Source organism: Sinocyclocheilus anshuiensis, unplaced genomic scaffold, assembly GCF_001515605.1.
Source record: "Sinocyclocheilus anshuiensis isolate Anshui unplaced genomic scaffold, SAMN03320099.WGS_v1.1 scaffold949, whole genome shotgun sequence".
Lineage (NCBI taxonomy): Eukaryota > Metazoa > Chordata > Actinopteri > Cypriniformes > Cyprinidae > Sinocyclocheilus > Sinocyclocheilus anshuiensis.
Window position 1 is genome coordinate 741,462 of NW_015554135.1, and position 17,368 is coordinate 758,829.

A 17,368-nucleotide genomic window follows, 5' to 3' on the forward strand; every position below is an offset into this window, starting at 1 on the left:
ATTTATATGCCACCCATGCTACCAGCAATGCCCACTCAGCACAGCCCTGGGTGGTCCACCATTATCTGGACAGGCTTGAATCCAGTTCAAGTTCAAGTTGAATCCAGGCTTGAGTTCTATCTAAGATGCCTCAAAGCAAGAACCACATTTAGAGCAAGGGCTTGGTATAATGAGACAACCTGAGCATTAGGTCTAGGCTTAAAAGTCTGAATGCCACCTGGATTACGTGAAACAGCAACATGCTTTTGGCCCAGACACAGACATCTTCTTATTATTTTTGAAAACAGCTGCTTATTAAAACTCTTTCAGAATTCATTAGAAACTTTAAAAGAACAGCATTATATATATATATATATATACACACACACACACACACACACATAAAGAGATATGTTTTAAAAATCACTTCACTTAACATGTAACACAAAATCCAATCCAAATGAACTAAATACAGAAATATAGGCTAGGCTGACATGCCGGCTGTTCATGGACATCACAAGCCGATTAAATAAGAATGTTTGTAAAGTCTGTGCTAACACCACACTTGGTTACTGCACTTCAGTGATAATCCTCACAACCTTGAACAAGGTCTCTGCTTCACGTCTGCTGGGCTCTAAATTACAAGTATTTCCACTTCTGTCTGAATGACAGCCTGGCGTTCACCAACCTCGAACCAAAACAGGGATTTCAATGGATAGTGGTTTCTGACTGTCGGCAAAACCAGGGAATTTATATGCCACCCATGCTACCAGCAATGCCCACTCAGCACAGCCCTGGGTGGTCCACCATTATCTGGACAGGCTTGAATCCAGTTCAAGTTCAAGTTGAATCCAGGCTTGAGTTCTATCTAAGATGCCTCAAAGCAAGAACCACATTTAGAGCAAGGGCTTGGTATAATGAGACAACCTGAGCATTAGGTCTAGGCTTAAAAGTCTGAATGCCACCTGGATTACGTGAAACAGCAACATGCTTTTGGCCCAGACACAGACATAAAGGCTGAAATGGAAAGAATTGTTTCAAGCTGAGAGAGAGAGAGAGAGAGAGAGAGAGAGAAAAAAAAGACCTAGACTTTAAACAGCCATCACCCACCCTCCGTTTTTGGGGAGATACGCTTCTCAACACACTTGCACTTCGTTAAGTTTCAGCAAGACTCAAAACCTTTTGTGACACGGAGGAATCCGACTGAATTTAATACCTCCAGGAGGTGAACGAAAGCACAATTTACCACTTCTGGCAAGGAAAATAGAAGGCGTAGGAGTACAGATAAACCACAGCATAAATGCTGGCCAACAGTTATTGCCCTCAGAGAGCAAGCGGGGAAAAAGAAAAATGAAAATAAAAACATTGTGAAGATTAAGGCTTGATGGGAGACAGAGAGAAACAGGGGAACAAAACAGTGGCTCACATTCCAGCAGCAACCAAGAATCCAAAATATGTTTTGTGCTCCTGAAGAAAAGAAGGAAAAAAATGTTTTTCCCTTGCACCAAAGCTGTCAATCATGATGTCTGCACACTAGAAACAAAATGTTCCAATCCAGTTTAATATTTTACTTTAAAGTTGAAGTGTGTAATTTTTTGGTGTTAAAGCAATAGTTGAACCAAAAACGAAAATTCTGTCATCATTCACTCAAAATCTGTATGGCTTTCTTTATTCTACTGAACACAATGTAGGCTAAAATAGTTTATATTTAGCTTGGCGATTACAGAATTACCTGATGATGTCTGCACACTAGATCAGTCCCGCTGCTCTGCTCCAAAAGAATCCTCATGATGACCACCTGATGGGTGAATATGGATATATGAGCCCGTTTATTATCCAGCACTCAACTGTTAGAAGTGCATTCCTAAGGAAAAATGAGCTCAGTTATGCTCATTCAAGGCAAAAGAAAAGTGATTTTCAAGATGGTGTACAGTATGAAAAAAAAAACAATGCGAGCCAGAGCTCAGTTTTACAGTAAGGAACAGTGAGAGAGGCTCATTTTTACCTCTGTGACTCAAAGTTCCCCAGCTGAGAGATTAATTCTAAGGTTTGCGTTACAAATGTCAGGTGTATCTAAGATATTCAGAGATATTTACATTTACATCTAGTCATTTAGCAGACGCTTTTATCCAAAGCGACTTACAAATGAGGACAATAAAAGCAGTCAAAACTAACAAAAGAGCAACAATATATAAATGCAAATGACAAGTCTCGGTTAGCCTAACACAGTACACGTAGCAAGGTGTATATATATACAGTATATATATATATATATATATTATGCGCACACACATATACACAAAGAAAAACAAGTAGATAGACTAGAAAAAATAGAAAGCTAGTGTTTGTTTGTTTTTTTTTTGTTTTGTTTTTTTTAAATAAAAAAAATAAATAAAAAAAGATAAATATAGATAAAGTAGAATTAAAATAGAATAGAAAGTGTTAGAGTTAGAGGGTAAAATAAAGGAGGAACAGATGTGTTTTTAGTCGTTTCTTGAAGATGGTTAAGGACTCAGCTGCTCGGATTGATTTGGGCAGGTCATTCCACCAGGAGGGAACAGTTAATGAAAAAGTCTGTGAAAGTGATTTTGTGCCTCTTTTAGATGGCACAATAATACACCGTTCTCTTGCAGAACGCAAGCTTCTAGAGGGCACATAACTCTGAAGTAATGAATTCAGGTAAATGGGTGCAGAGCCAGTGGTGGTTTTGTAGGCATAGATATATGTATGTATATATGCATGTGTGTATATACCTTTATCACTTTACTTATTTACGAAACATGCATTGCAGTTACTAATTTACAGTTACTAATTTACAATAAAATTTAGAACCAATTGAAACCACACATACATTGTTAAGCCAAGATATAGATGAGTTTGTTTCTCCATCTGAACAGCTTTGGAGAAATTTAGCATTACATCACTTGCTCACCAGTGGATCTACTGCAGTGAATGGGTGCCGTCAGAATCCAAACAGATGATAAAACATGACAATAATCCACACGACTTCATTACATCAATTAACTTAATTAAAATGAAAAAAAAAAACTCTCATCTTATGAAGCGAAAAGCTGCATGTTTGTAAGAAACAAATCCATCAAGGTGTTTTAACTTTAAATCGTCACTTCCGACAAAAATACCAGTCCATAATCCATAATAACGCTATCTCCTGTTATTTACCTAAGCATATTTGTTTAGTGCTGTTTTGGACTGTTTTTCCTTGTAAACATTGCTTGATCTGTGCAAATTTCTCTCCTGATTCAGGTGGGATGATATTAACACGATCACTCTAGGTCAAACTACAAGTGTTTATTGTTTTAACTGATTTTGGGAATAGCGCACTTTGCTTTAGCAAAGATTTATGCAAATTACTTGCTTTGGACACACACTCCTTCAGTCATAATAAAACTTTTGTAAAAAAATTTGTAAAAACTTAACAAATTGTACAAAATTATCAGTGAACGAGGCTCTCTAAAACCATTAAATAGAATATGGACTCACAGAATTACTGAAGCTATTCTATTATGACTAAATGTTTCAGTATTCTTTCACATGACATCCAATGGTCGGTGCCATCTGGTCTTAACACCTTGAAACCACGATGCATATACAGTTGTTCATGTATTTGGTTCCTAGGTTACATTGGTTGAACTATATTTAGAGGATTCAATTATTTTCATAGCCAGGACATGAACTAATTAAAAAACTAATTATAGTGTGAGCATGATATCACTTAACTTAAGTTTGATGTTTCAAATACGCCTCTGTGATTATGATTCATTTAAGGACCAAACTATCATGTCAAGAACCTTATTATACTAAAACCGTTCTCCTTTTGGTTAGATTGCAGTCTCTTTCACAAACAACTATGTAATCTTTGGTCACACCATATAGCGCATGTCATTTGGTGACTCAGCTAGCATTAAAAACAACATTAATACATCAGTACACAGTTCAATGCAGATTTTCAGTCATAAAACCAGACTCAGCAGTGGCACAAGGGACTTATGCTTTTAATTGGCCTGGGTTCTGCTGAGAAATTAGCTCTAAATCTGGATGTCTAACATTGGCGGTAACAAGCACATGCAAGGTAGTGATTACTTTTGCATTGTTGAACCAAATCCGCTGGAAAACAAACTGCCCTTGCATCTAACTTGCAGTGTTCACAAACAAATATCACACAAAAAAAAAACACTACAGCAAATGCTGGCCTTATTTAGACACACACAATGAAGCTTTTGTAAGTCTCCACAGACATTTTCAATTTTTTGTGATAGAAAACAGATATGATAAACTGTTATATGATGGTTTATTCAAATACAAAGCTGTAAATTACTGAAAAACGGGAAGTTTATCATTTTAATAAATTATACAATAGCAAATATTTTTTTCTGTTGTTATGCTTCTCTTTATGTGGTTTATAATGTCATTTCTCAATGAATTTCTCTCTCTTTTCAGCAAAATATATAATGCTGGGTCAAACATAATACAGAGTAAGTACACATCAGCAATGGTCTTTTGTCGTCTGTGCTATTGATGATGGATTTTTAAAAGAAACTGCTTAATTTTCCGTAAAAATAGTGTCATTTGGAAAGAATTGGCAATATGGCTTTCACACTTTGAAGATTGGCAGCACAGCTTGACAGATAGACGACATACTGTGACTGCTTTTAGCTGCTCATCACAATGTCATCTGACTCTCTGTGGTAAGCAATAATGGCACTGACTCTCACTCCTGCTGAATTTGCACAGCCACTGCCACTGCCATGGGTGAATGCCTTCACAAAATGAAAGAAGACTGAGGTGTCTGACACATTTGAATTCACAATGTCATTCTGAATTATTCACAATAACAATAGGTTTTAAAAAAAATATGCCAATTTACTGAGAAACTGTTATATATGCAATGTGCTAAAAAATGTAATGAAATACAATGTTGTGTTACATTCCTAATCGTTCCAGATTCTTTTGTGCTTCTTTTTTTGCTTTTTCTTGCATTGCCTCAAAAATTTGTGGTTGGGTGTTTCTTATGGACACTTTTATGTCCTCTTTTATGAGGCTTATTCAAACTACAGAAAAAGAAAAGGAAACTTTTCTCTGTGCCATGTGAAGGTTACATAAAACTTGGTCTTGGACACTTTTTAATGTGCCTTCATCATTTATTTCTACTTTCACATGCTATCAAATGCACAGATTGTATTGTTTCACCCTGGTCCTGTAGACTTTCGAGCTGAAAATATGAAAATTCGATTTTTTTAAAAGTAAACAAACCAATTATTGTGTGAAGAAGAATTACATTTTTACACAAATTAAGTTGTGATGTAATTTCACAACCAAAACCAATTTTGCTTCAGTTTTTAGTAAACGCTATAGCTATGTTTTGGCTATTTTATTCCAAAAATGTTTAAAATGCCGTTGTCATCAAAAACAATACATCATATGCGACAGAAAACTGAGAGTTATAAATGACTCAAAGAGAAAATGCTGAGATTGATTAATAAATTCATTCAAAGATCTTCATATCCAGGCAGCTTCCCTCCAAGTTAAATATTGTCTCTCAGACCAAGTAATGAACTGAAGAAAAATATAATTAAAATGACATTTACAGGCCAAGCTGACTAAAACATGTTGATAAATCAATCTATTATTTATTGCAGCGTCTGTAAGGCATATATCTGGAATTTCATTTCCGTGTTGTAACAGCTTGTGAAAATCAAAGGCAGCGCACCTGTCCTGAGGGATTTGAAGAATTATAGGTCAGATTAACTACATATTTTTAGCTGTCCTGGTCAGTAGGTTAAATGACACCATGGAATATTACTAAACATTTCATATATGAATGACCAAGGAAAAAAATCTTTAGAACAACATTAAATGGAGTGTGGTGTCGTCTGCAAGCTTGACTGCACCTCTAAAGACCCCTCTGTCAAGCTCCTGAAGATTGCAGACGACACCACACTCATCGGCCTCATTCAGGACGGTGACGAGTCTGCTTACAGTCAGGAGGTTAAAGAGCTGGCTGTCTGGTGCAGTCTCAACAACCTGGAGCTCAACACGCTCAAAACTGTGGAGATGACCGTGGACTTCAGGAGAAACCCCCCTGTACTCCCCCCACTCACCATCATGGACAGCACTGTGACTGCAGTGGAGTCATTCAGGTTCCTGGGCACCACAATCTCTCAGGACCTGAAGTGGGACACTCACATAGACTCCATTGTTAAAAAGGCCCAGCAGAGGTTGTACTTCCTTCGCCAGCTGAGGAAGTTCAACCTGTCAATGTGTAAATATACCTGGCAATAAAGCTCATTCTGATTCTGATTCTAAATTGACTTCATTGTTGATTGTTCTTTGCCCTAGTGTAAGTGCATTGCACATTTTTTTATTAAGATATATTGTTATAAAAATGAATACCTAGATATGGTTCAGTGTTAAATTATGAGGACTAATATTAAAAATTATGTGTGTGTGTGTGTGTGTGTAATGCAGCTTACAGTATAGTGTTATGGTTTCAACAGATTTCTATAAATCGCTACTAATTCCTTTGCACATAATTTTGAAAGGTGTTTTCTGAGACGAGAACAGACATTTCTGAGTGACTCACCATCTACATTTACAAACCCTGTGATATTTATAGATTTGTAATTTAGTAGAACAGCACCAAAACTAGCAGTGTAAGTATTTCCTTTAGCTGTTTCGCGGTTTCAGCCTCAGATGTTTGTGGTCTTGGGATGACAGTGACTCACAAGCTGTTTGGAAGAGTTGGAGGAGAAATGTAGAGTGCATGCAAAAAAAAGTGAGCCAAACATAGGCCTGGTGGTGGTGAACTAAGAAAGAAACTGATATGAAGACAAGTAGAAAAACAACAATAAAGTCTAGAGTTTCACCTGATGTCGTTCACTTTATTTAGAGAGCCAAAACACATTCTGAATGGTTTCGCAAAAGCTTTAAATAGTTATCTTAAAATATAGACGGTGGATTCATCAAAATAACACCTGCTATTCTTTTCTATTTGCAACATTTATATTTATATATTCTCTTTCCTTGGGCTCTGACTCTAGTGGACTGTAAAAAAAAGTGATTTTTGAGGAACTAAGCCAAATAAAATGTATAAAGATAATGTTTTTACTTGCCTTGGTAAGAATTGGACCTTAAATTAAAAGGCAAGTGTTTAAAACTACACTCTTGGTGTAACTAAGTTAATAACTAACTAAATAAATAAAGTATTCACAAGATTTTCCCTCACAATTCTGAGTTTATATCTCACAATGATGAGAAAAAAAGTCAAAACTGTGAGATGTTAACTTTCAGTTGTGATATATAAACTCGCAGTTCTGATAAGAAAAGTCAGAATTGTGTGATATGAACTTGCAATTGCGAGAAAAAAAATTGAGATAAAAAGTTGCAATTATATTTGTACATTTTTATTCTGTGGCAGAAACACAAAACATAATTACGAGATCTAAAGTCAGAATTCTGAAAAAAAAAAAAAACTTATTTTAATATCTTGTTAATATCTTGCATTCTGAATTTTATTTCTCAGAATAGTGAGTTTATATCAAACAACTCTGCCTTTTTTCTCAGAATTGCAAGTTTATGTCTTGCAAAAAAAAAGAAAGAAAAAAACTTCAATCATAAAAATGAAGGTTCTATGAAGAACCTTTAACATCCATGGAACTTTTCCATTCTACAAAAGGTTCTTTACTGGAAAAAGGTTGTTTAGGTTGTTTATATTATTATTCTTAATACTAAGAATGATTGTATGGGGAACCAAAATGCTTCTTCTATGGCATCGCTGCAAAAACCCTCTTTTGGAGTGTAAATCCATTCCTGAAAGTGATTTTGCCATTTAAATCAGGAAAGGTTATTTACGTGTTCTTTTCTTTTCTTTTCCCAAACGCCACAGTCTATGCTGCATTCAAAATTTAAATTGCCTTAAAATGATCATTGCATGCAACTGCACTGCAAAACTTTAATATCTGTAAAAACGCACCATTTTGCACCCAGGCCCAAAAATGAAACTTCTATGCGCTTTCATTAGCTAATGTTATTGGGTTTATGCAATGTTTGAATTGGTAAAGATGCAACGGAAACCATATGTTCTTACGTCACATTCAAATATAAAAAAAGTACTCTTTTTCTATTGCAAGCAGCTCAAAAAATACTGTTGTCCTGCTCTTGGTGCCTTTCAATCAGTGGTGCTTTCACAGGCAGGCTAATTAATTACTAGTAAAAAGCCTGTGCTAATCTCAATTGGAAGCAGGCAAGGTTTTGGACCTCTGACAGCTGGTTGGGGCAACTGAGACTTCTTATCATAGAAGGATCTGGCAACCCGCCCCAGCTCCAGCTTGCTTGAAAATGGGGCGTATAATTACCTTGTCCAGAGCAGTGAGGCAGGACATGCTTAGATAGTAAGTGACAGCGTCACCCAGAAAGAAAAAAAAATCCTTACAAAAGATTACATATTTCCTTCTCTCGTAATTTTATGGCATTCTGCTCCATAAAAGCACTCATGTCTACAACTGCAGGCAAATGCGTAAGCATCAACTCATGTGGTCTTGCACACATTTTCCACTTACAGGCTATTTACAGGTAATTCTTAAGTTGACACTTCTCTCACTTTACAGCATAACACTTCATACACATTACTCAAGTCGGGCTCCTTTTCATTTGATATCATTTGCATTCATGGAACAAATTTCAACATCTTTTGCAGACCAGAAATCAGAGCAGACTCAGGGACACACACGGCTTGGCATAAGACTTGGTATTCTGTAAGATAAAACACTGCAGAGGTCTAACTTACAGACTTAAATACTTCAGGTTTAAAATATAGATGTTTAACAATTCAATGAATCTATCAAATATCAAAAAATATAATTATAATATAAATAGGCTTTATAAAATGACACAGAGAAAATATATCTTAATGCATATTCATTGAATATGATGAATTTCTTCATTGTTTTCACGTCAAATACTGGTTTAACCAAATTGCACACCTTTAAAGAAATTTTTTTTTTGTAATTCTAGCTATGAAAAGTGACAGTTACTGCTGCTAATCCTCGCTACGAAAATTCTAGATTTGTTCATAGCAAATTTAGGGACCTTTCCGTTTTAAAATGAGGAAACCCAGGTCTAAAATCCTGGGAAAAGGGTTGCACGCCATTCAGAACTGCGTTGAGAATGCCTTTACATTGCAATTCATTATGTAAATTTTATTTAAATAGACCCGAGGAAGCAAAGAGAATGCAAAACTGCATTTCAAATTTGAATTCAAATAAATTCACATTACTGTCATTTTTAAATAAAAGTTTGTCGATTTTAAAACTTGGCTTGATAAAGGATTATTTGAATGTTTTGAAAATGTTCAAACATTTAAAAAGCCTTGACGTTTGAAGGTTTGTAGTCCACACAGGCAAACAGACATAGATATTCATCCCATAGTTACATCAAGATGCAATAGACAGGTAAAGACATGATAGAGACAAATAGACATGATAAATTATTTAAACGATGGAGGTGATCCATCACTCTCAGTGATACCACTGTATTAGTCTAATTTATTAGTAAATCTACCAATAACATCTGAGGAGCTGAGCCATCCGTAGTCTCTGAGCAGCTTGTCAGTAAACATCTGCAAGCATTCCCACATCACAGTAGCATTTCTCAGTAAAATGTTATGTCTAAGCACACGGTAGCTAATATTTCCCATATCTATGTTGGTTGCTATAGTAATGACTTTCCTCTACGACATCTGAGATTAGCTGTCAGCATGGAAATGGAGTACAGAAAACTGAAAACTTTCCTTCTGTTCAAGCCCATCAGGACATTTTACTGTGGTTCTGAACTCACTAGGAATATCAGACAAAAATAAGCACTCATTCACCATTCAATACACAGTGAAGGCTTCACGTGAGGCATTTCTAACACAGATGTAGATTTTCCTGATAACAAAACAAACGACTGGAAATCTGACTTCAGATGGTGTTCAATCGGAAAGGCTTCTCTCAAAATTCGGATGTCAAACTTTGTATGCATTTCACGTGGTTTTTGCTGATCAGACTACAGACAACTAAACAGACTTTAGTTGAATATACAAAAATAAACCATTTTTGTGGCCTGTCTGAACAAAGGCAAAGAAACCCATCTATTTTCTCAGAGGGACAGACTAATGGCTTGTTACAGACGACTCCTTTGTTCCCATGCAGTCTGATTGCTTTCGCTCGCTCTTCTTCTCACTGTTTCCATGCTGTTTCTGAACTTCTAGGCTTGTGGAAACTGCTCCTGTGGGTACCGTTTCACTCTTCTACTGGTAGGTGTTAGTGCTGGAAACAGCGACGGTAACTGAGCTTGTTTAAAAGCGCAGATGAAAAAAAAAGTTGAACAAACCTTTGCTTTACATTTGTATATTTCACAAAGCAACATGTGATTCATGAAGTACACAAAGGCTTTTATGTGAGGTGATTGCTAAAGTATGTTTAGACTGAATCGACTGGCACACTGCATCTTTTTGATAAAACTTTTGGTAACACTTTACTTGAAGGGGTGTGCATAAGACTGACATGACACCTTCATAATCATGACATGACACATGTCATGAATATGAAGGTTTTTTTATGCATGTTTATGACAACTGTCATTAAGTGTCATTCACTCAGTTATGCATTTTTAATGCAAAGATGACATTGAGATGTCTTTGTTATGGGCTATGGTTAGGGGTAAGGGTAGGGGTAGGGTTAGGTTAGGGTTAGGTCAAATAATGTCATATTTGCATTAAAAATGACATAACTGAGCGAATGACACTTAATGACAGTTGTCATAAACATGCATAAAAAAACCTTCATATTCATGACATGTGTCATGTCATGATTATGAAGGTGTCATGTCAGTCTTATGCACACCCCTTCAAGTAAAGTGTTACCAAACTTTTTCTTTCTGCCAAACAAAATCAGTGTTTTTTATCTTGTTACCAATAACATCTGAGGAGCTGAGCCATCCTTAGTCTCTGAGCAGCTTGTCAGTAAACATCTGCAAGCATTTTCTTGCAAATCCACATTTGAATGATCTAGTCATTTGGCGCCACCAAGTGGAGGGTTAATGTAAGCTCAAGTGTAATTCTTAAAGAGATAGTTCACTCAAAATTGAAGAGCCTGTCATAATTTACTCATCCTTACGGTTGCAAACAAGAAGATTTTTGAAGTTAACACAGTGAATGTCAGTGGGGTCCAAAACAAAATTTGACCATTGAACATTTTTTTGTTACTTGAAATAAAATAAATGTTAACTGACAAAAACATAAAAAAAAAAATTTTATTCCAGCTAGTTGCCAAAGCAACATTTGTCATTTTTATTTAGTTTAACCTGATGTACAGTACTAGCTAAAACTGAAATAAAAATGTATAAAAACTATACAGATATATTTAAATAATAAAAAAATAAATGTAATTAAAATTACAACTAAAATACAAAACAAAAACTTTCAAAATATAAAAAAAATATTATAGTACCTCAATGATGCTACAATATAATCATGCAAATGAAAAAATAAAAATAAATAAATAAATCTAAACAATACTAGAGAAAAATGTTCAAAGTAAAATTCCTAAATGTGCTATTCTCTGACATAACCTAATCGAAATTATCTGAACAGCAAGAGAAGCCAATATATTAAAATGAAAAGAGCCACAAAACAGATGTCCAAAAACAAACAAAAAGTAAAAAGCAATCAAAAAACAGAAATTTGTACAATTTATTCTGACCGCAGTGCATGCTGGGAACTCAAGTAGGCTTATAGCATAATATACATAATTGTGGCAAGTCAAATGAGTTAAAAAAAAAAAAATGCAGAATATATAGAATATATATTTAAACTCCCATGGTTAGTACTTTAATGGTGGGCACAAAGCAGTGGATTTCATTAATTCTGCAGCTAATCACCACTTCCTGGTTAAAATTTTTCCTCTGCACAACCACAAACCCCACTAGCCAGTGTTCACTCTGTCTATTAAGCATGCACAACCACAGTTGCATGTGCATATGCAACTGTGCAATTACTATTGTCAAGAAAGTAATTCAGAGAAACCAGGCTGTGGGGAGAAGGGGAATATTTGCATATTTGTTTTCAGACACAAAATGCTTGACTTATGCTAAAGACGTTCACAGTTGTACTGAAGCATGTTGTGCAGGTAAGTAAGCAGCCCACATGTATAGAAGGCTCTGTGCTTTACAGACAGGAAACCCAACATGGCCCTGTCACTGAAACACTACTGCTAAATGATCTAATGTATTCGTGCATTAAACATGAATGTAGAGTCCAAACTACCAGGGCCTACTAGTAACACACAAGCATCTGTAACACCTAAATAACAGACATACCATTTCTCAGTTACAATATTAGCAATATTAACAATATTAGCTCCATTGACCTTACCTTCAAACTGTGTCATATGTAAAGTATTCGTGTCTGCTGATTGCCTTGCGAATCTGCTTTCTAAAAAATCCCCTAGGTGGCACTGCATATTACAGATTAGTACCGTCAACTTTCTAGAAAAATGGAACTGCTGTATTATATTAATTCATCATTTTATTTCTATTATTTCTATTAATATTTTGAATAATTAAATAATGTATCTGTATTCTGTTTTGTAACATTCTAAAACTTCTTTTAAACCTACTTCAAATAAAATGCTAAATAACAAGCAGATGTAAAAATTCTATATTTTTGAGAGACGTATCAATTTGCTTTCTCGTTTACTTTCTTTTATTTTTATTGTTATTTTAGATATCTAACCGGGTCTGTGTAATGTTGTATTATGTAAGGTATTATTTATATAATTTTTTTTTTTAATGTATTTTCACTTTGTTTTGATCCATTTATAAAATAATTTTATAGTGCATTATTATTATTATTATATATTACATGAATTCATCGTTTTATTTCTATTATTTCTATTAATATTTTGAATAATTCAATAGTGTATCTGTATTCTGTTTTGTAACATTGTAAAACTTCTTTTAAACCTACTTCAAATAAAATGCTAAATAACAAGCAGATGTAAAAATTGTATATTTTTGAGAGACATATCAATTTGCTTTCCCGTTTACTTTTTTTTTTTTTTAGATATCTAACGGGGTCTGTGTAATGTTGTATTATGTAAGGTATTATTTATTTAATTGTTTTTTTTTATTGTTTTAATGTATGTTCACTTTGTTTTGATCCATGTATAAAATACTTTTATAGTGCATTATTATTATTATTATTATTATTCCACCATGCGTCCATTTAAATTAATTCACTTAACTTCTCTACCATTTTATTAATGATTTATGTATAATACTCTTTATCTTCGTATTTTGTTTGTTTGTTTTAAATTTTATTTTTACATGTTCACTTTGTTGTTGTTGTTGTTGTTGTTGTTGTTGTTGTTAGTTAGTTAGTTAGTTAGTTATTTCACATACTCTGAACTGTACAACAGTGGCTTATATTTGACTTGTTCTTTTTGCATTGTAGGCCTACTTCTTTGTGATTTAACTAAAAAAAAAATCTAAATCTAACTTCCGCGTGCGTTCTTCGGTTGCTATAGAAACAGACGGATGCAGGTCCACGTGGACGCGAGTGGCTCTCTGTGAGCGCGCACTAGTGTTTGCTCAAACTTGTCTTCAGCTTTCTGAAGTCATGAGTCCGTAACGCGAGCAGCTCCAGCTTCAGAATCTTCTGCACGTTCAGTTAAACTTCAGTCTCAGCCTTTGCTTGCACTTAATGTCCAGTTGTGGAGAGTTTCACTCTTAACAGTACTTTTCAACGATATTGTCGCTTTATGGGTGGACATTATGAAGTAACGTCAGCGGCTGCCTGTTTAAAGGTACAGTAAGGTTGTTATATTTTACCTTGGTCTGTCTGTTTAACTTGACCATTTCTGTGTTATGTGCTTTGGCAACTCAGAACAGGAAGTGTGAAAGAAAGTGTGAGAAGGAGTCTCCTACTGAGAGGAGGAAACAAGTGTTCCTGTTTTCATCAGCTGCTTATAGAGTTGCATATTGTTTTCATGTAGTACATGACTTTTCTTTTCACTACGGTCCATCTGTGAAAGTGCATTGCCTTGTCTTTGTCCCTGACATTACATGTCACTTGAAGTGACTTTCAAGAACAGTATATTTAGTGACACGATAGTTGTTTTGTTCTCTTTTAAATTTAGAAACTATTCAAGAGTTGATTCACTAAGCAAAGCAGCATTTTCTTCAGCTATAGGTGCAGTCTAACTGGACTGACAAGAAATGCTTTCCATTTGAGTTTTGATACAACAAAATGTTTGCATAGTGTAAGAACTTTTGTTGAATCTACAGTGACACACAAACTACTACTTGCACTAAACTTCAGAATCACAGATAGTATTCCTGTAGGTTTAGTGGTAAATACATCCAGCCCTTCGCCAAACCGCTTATCCTCTGTAGGGTTGTGAGGATGATGGAGCCTTTACTGGTTATATACCTCAAATGTACTGTATGTTGCTTTGGATAAAAACATCTGCCAAATGCGTAAATGTACATGTTTGCATGAGGTCATGCTTTTTGCTGAAATATTCTGGGATAGCCTATATATCTTTAGTAGAAGTAAGTAGAAACCTAAGAGACTTCTTGTCAGTCAAAAAGATAATTTGTCAGATCAAATACACCTGTGAATTAGAAAATGTTAGGCTGGATCAGAAGTGCAAATGGTGCCTATTTGTAAAAATGTTCTTGTACATATTTCCAGTCCAGTTTTTAGATGTGATATTTAAGTGAAGCTAGTAACTCTGTCCAATGCCCCTAAACAGTTTGAACATCATGGCACACTACACTTTTCTCTTTATTGACTTGGCAGCAAAGATAAAGGTTTCATGCAAAACAGTAGTGATATTCCTTCTGAAGGAAGTTCACAGAGGGAGGCTTGGGTCAGGCTAACATCAGTTTGTATTTTCCTGAAATGTAGTAAAGAATTTTACAAATAATTCAAAACAAAAGTCAACTTTTTCAGCTTAATCAACCCCCTGTTACATATATTACAAAAGTTTGGGGTCAGTAAAATTTTTTAAGAAATTAATACTTTTAATCAGCAAAGATGAATCGCAAATGACAGAAAGATATTTATAATGTTACAAAAATATCTATTTCAAAATAAATACTGTTCCTTCTATTCATCAAAGAATCCTGACAAACATGAATCACGGTTTTCACAAAAATATTAAGCAGGACAACATTGATAATAATAAGAAATGTTTCTTGAGCACCAAATTTAGTATATTCGATGATTTCTGAAGGATCATGAGACACTGAATACTGGACTGCTGAAAATGCAGCTGTGCATCACAGGAGTAAATTAGATTTTAAAATATATTCAAATAGAAAACAGTTATTTTAAGTTGTAATAATATTTCAGAATATTACTGTCATTACTGTATTTTTGATCAAATAAATATTTTGATCTTGGTGAGCATAAGAGGCTTGTTTCAAAAACTTACAAAAAAAAAAAAACTTACTGCCTTCAAACTTTTGCATTGTAGTGTATAGACATTTGTAACTTTAATTTATAATGTGGGAGGGACAATGAGGTACAACATTTATCTGAACTTTGCTTCTCAGCAAATTGGTTGGTTGAAGTTCACTTAATATTGTTTTTTGTTTAACTTTTTTCCTTTGAATTAGTTAAATGAAGTAGCAAAGACCTCTGATCTAGACAAACCCATAATCTTGCCTGTGACATGATCTTGGTCTCTCTTTAGTGAGCTAGTTTGGAGTTTGTGATTGATGGTTGGGTTTACTAAGGCCACTGAAAGCGTCATTCTGTGCCGCTGCACTCAGAAGTTTGAAACGGCAAACTTGTGGCTTTCCCGGTCAATACCCAAAGGAAATGCGCATCACTGCTCTCATATATGTGGCATGGCTTGTCAGCTCCCATCAATCCCATCAACTTTTAACTTGTGGTCACTGCACAAATAACATCTGTATTCCACTAAATAAGAGAGACGTGCACTCCAGTATTCCAGTCCACTAGTTTCTGCTATTCTCGACAGCCGAGGACTTAAAGGGGTCATTAACTGAGGAATCAAAAAAGAAATTCCCTTGATCTTTTGACATATAAGAGGTCACTGTACTACAAAAATGTAGTTTCAGAACTCAAAACTTTCTTGTTAGTCTAAAAACAGCTTATTATTGAAGTCAGTCTGCTAAAACGATAGGTTGTGGAATGTGCCACTTTATGACGTAATAGTGGCTAAACCCCGCCTCCACAGAATAAGATCAACGCCTGCTTCTACGTGACTGCCTGTTTAGCCCCGCCCACTAATTTGCGCGTGTATTGTAAATAATGAGAGGCAAACGCAGGTCTACGTAGAAACCAAACAATAAAGATGTCTCCAAAGACAACAAGACGCTGTGAGGTGCTAAGTTGTGGAAAAACAGTCTTTGCATAACCTACCTTCTGATCCCAACATTAGGAAAGACCAGATGAACACCCAGACCATGTCAGTAAGAACTTGGTCCTTTGTTCACTTCATTTTACCACGGATTCTTTTACAAACAAGGCACAATTCGACGCAGGATTTTCAGAAAGATTGAAACTAAAAGGAGATGCTGTGCAGACTATATTTTTATCCAGCGGTAATGTGGCACCACACAAGTGTGAGTAACTGTTTTTATTATGTGCTCACTATTGTTTTGTCTGTTATTACAGATCGTTTGATATGTACTGAGTATTTATGCGTTTTTAACCTAAATCAGCATCCATCTATGAAGGATGTAGGCTGTCAAACATACACAAATATTAGCCAATCATAGCAGTGGGTGTTTACTTCCGAGTCTACAATCTGCCACGCCTATTCAAACAGAGCGTTCTGGTGAGGGGGGTCAAAACAGGACAGAAAATAGCTAATTTCTTCTGAATTCTGAATTATGTTTTTGATGTAAAAATCTTGATAACATATAAGTGGACCTCAGAGAACAGTACAAAATAATAAAAAAGTTTTTTTTTTTTTCTCAGACGTGTTTTTTTTTTTTTTCAGCAAGACCCTGAGGAAATTCAGATGTTGTATGCAAGTGCCACAACTTTTGTAGGGGTTGATTCAGCCATAAAGTTCATTTTGAAAAGTTTGGGAGAGGCATGACATGTTTTTACTAGGAACCCATCATGAAGCCTTTTTAGTGAATAGATTAGGGCTGTCAAAATTAACGCGTTAACGCAAATTCATTTTAACGGCACTAATTTTATTAACGCGCGATTAACGCAGCGCGCATTTTCTGTTTGACCCGTGGCCTAGCCCGTAGTTGGAGAAATGGAGATAGATTTAACAACTTTTCAGACCCCTGTTTTTTTTTTTCAAAAAGCGCCTAGCGACAAATCTAGGGGCTTCTTGGA

General features: G+C 35.2%; 1 protein-coding gene across 1 annotated transcript in view; it reads left to right on the top strand.

Moving 5' to 3' along the window:
- The first annotated feature begins 13,611 nt into the window (after nt 1-13,611).
- Nucleotides 13,612-17,368, top strand: part of LOC107670365 (ras and EF-hand domain-containing protein homolog) — a 24,190-nt gene continuing 20,433 nt past the window's right edge. Inside the window, exon 1 of the mRNA XM_016462935.1 lies at nt 13,612-13,841. The gene's annotated coding sequence lies outside the window, so the exon portion shown is untranslated. The remainder of the gene's footprint in view (nt 13,842-17,368) is intronic.